Raw genomic sequence first — 2,795 nt, forward strand, 5'->3', positions numbered from 1 at the left:
AGTAATGCGTTTCGGTTTGAAGGGTGGGGCAGTCGTTGTAACTATACTGAGACCTTAGAACTTATATCTCAAGGTGGGTGGCGCATTTACGTTGTAGATGTCTATGGGCTCCAATAGCCACTTAACACCACTAACACTAACCGGCTGTGAGCTCGTCCATTAATCTAATCAATAAAAAAAATGTAAACAAAAAGCTACAATTTTTCATTAGCCCTAAATGTATAATAATAATAACTCTATGTCATACTTTATATTTTTTATTAATAATGCATATTAAAAAGTCTCCCAGCATATTTAATAAAAAGTAACGATTTAATCATGATCAATAACTAATAAACTTGAAATTGGTTAAAAAAAGTTGGAAACTGTAATATGAATAGAGTTATAGCAAAATTAAGTTGCAGAATTATTTTAATAAATATCTACCATACGCAAACAACTCAAAAAATTATAATCTATATATATAAAAGAAAGTCGTGTTAGTTACACTATTTATAACTCAAGAACGACTCAAGTGATTTGGCTGAAAATTGGTGAGGAGGTAGCTTAGAACCAGGAGAAGGACATAGGATACTTTTTATCACATTCCCGTGGGACTTGATATAAAACGTGGTAACTATAACAAAACGCACGTAATACATTCTAATTAATTGTGTTAATTATAGTAGAATTTTGAAGTTGACTGTTTGATGTGTTTGAAACAAACCGTGTGGCGGAACAAAGTTCGCCGGGTCCTCTACTTATATATACAATCAAAATGAAAATTTAAACCAGTCGATTTAGAGTACCCGATCGGGTACGGGAAAGCCGTCATCTGTCAAGCTCACGCAGACGCCGATCAAATTTTGGATTCTCGGCTTATTGCTCTTTGATAATACGTCACTCAACTTACACATCATACGTAAAGCCTAGGTATTCTTGGGAAGACCCTTACCTTACGTCGTATGTTTCATAAAAATATAATTTGGTTTTCCATTTGATCTGCGGCTTCAACGAATATGGAATCAGCATCATTTCAATTTTAATGCCAAGGAATTTTATGTAAATCGACTTATGTTAGAACAAAAGATACATATCCTACAAATCAAGTCATCATCATCTTAGGCCTTACAGCCCAGAGTGGGCCTCAGCCTGGTCCAGTATGTCTCTCCAGACTGCTCTGTTCAGGGCTTTCTCCTTTCAGTTCCTGACACCGATAACTACAAAGCAAGTACCTACGCTTTATTCAATCGAAACGATTTTTGTTTTTGCTCTTATTCTAAAAAAATAGCGTTATAATTATATAATATTTTAACGCAAAAAAGGACATCAGATAATAAATATGTAATGATGTTATTATCAAATGTTGAAACAGTCTCTGAAGTCAGTGAAGTCTCCTCGTTCTAAATTAACTTTGATATGGACTATACACATGGCACATGGGCTATATATATTTTTATTTAATCTTTATTTATAAAAACACAAATCTTGTCTAGATTATTGAGCCACGAGGCCTAGACTAAGCTGCAGTTTCGAGCACTAATCCCTATAATAATACAGATAACCAGAAAATAAAAATTAACTGTTGGACTGAAAAGTTCCTAAGCTAGCATAGAAAAAAAATTTTTTTTTAGAAATTCATTTTATTATTCAATATAGCCTTCGAGGGCGATACAACTATTATAGCGGTCATACAATTTTTCAATACCATTTTTATAGTACCATTTGACTCTGGCCTCAAAATAGGCTTCAGTTTCGGCGATTACCTCTTCATCGTCACAAAATTTCTGTCCAGCCAGCATCCTCTTGAGGTCTGAGAACAGGAAAAGTCGCCGGGGGCCAGATCTGAGAATACGGTGGATGCAGAAGCAATTCCAATCGCAATTAATGCAGTTTCGTTTTCATTAATTTGTGACACGGTGCAAAATACTGATCCCATAACCTTGCCAGCCAAATTTGCGTCTTTCCAGGCTTTAGAATCGGTTCATCACGCGCAGTCCACTCGACTGACTGTCGATTGGACTCCGGTGTGAAATAATGGAGCCACGTTTCATCCATTGTCACATATCAACGCAAAAATTCGGCTTATTACGATTGAACAGCTCCTAACACAGCTCAGAATCCTCAATTCGTTATTGTTTTCGGGCGATTGTGAGCTCGCACGGCACCAACTTTGAACAGAGCTTTCGCGTACCCAAATATTCATTCAGGATATGTCTAACATGTTCCTTTGATATATTTAGAGTCACAGCTATCTCAATTAACTTCACTTACGGTTATCCAAAATATTTTTTGTGGACTTTTTTGATGTTTTCTTCTATAACAGCCTTTTTGGGGCGTCCACAGCGTGCATCGTCCTCAGTTCTCATTTCACCTTGTTTAAATTTAGCATAACCACTACGGCTGATGCTTTTCAAGCCAAGCCTAGCTTCAATAGCTTTTTTTTTTTCAGAGAAAAATCAATGCATTTTGATGAAATTTACTTTTCATTCATTTTTTTTTCATTCATTTTTTCAAACTAAAACAGTTGCTTCAGTCAAAATGCTATAACTCCCAAACTAATAGTACGACAAATGTCAAATTTATACACGTGTCTTTTGAAGGTTAGGGCTAACTTCAAACTATATGGGTTTTATACGTACTATTAGCGCACGAACTTTTCAGCCCACCTTTTATGTTTATATTTATATAAATAACTAGCTGACCCGACAGACTTCGTAGTGCCTCAATCGGTAAATAAAAGACCTAAGCTTTTGTATAAAATAAACTTAAAACAATCAAAAGGAATCCGTCCGACGCGGGACACATCAAAGGAA

At 35.6% G+C, this 2,795-nt stretch overlaps 1 long non-coding RNA gene across 1 annotated transcript; it reads right to left on the reverse strand.

Annotated features, from left to right (window-relative positions):
• Positions 1–1,602: 1,602 nt before the first annotated feature.
• On the reverse strand, positions 1,603–2,532 carry LOC134199205 (uncharacterized). The gene is made up of 2 exons (XR_009973590.1): positions 2,254–2,532; positions 1,603–1,792 (listed from the first exon to the last, which is right to left on the reverse strand). It is a non-coding gene; the product is annotated as an uncharacterized LOC134199205 (long non-coding RNA).
• Positions 2,533–2,795: the final 263 nt, after the last annotated feature.

Source organism: Bombyx mori, chromosome 8 (assembly GCF_030269925.1).
Source record: "Bombyx mori chromosome 8, ASM3026992v2".
NCBI lineage: Eukaryota > Metazoa > Arthropoda > Insecta > Lepidoptera > Bombycidae > Bombyx > Bombyx mori.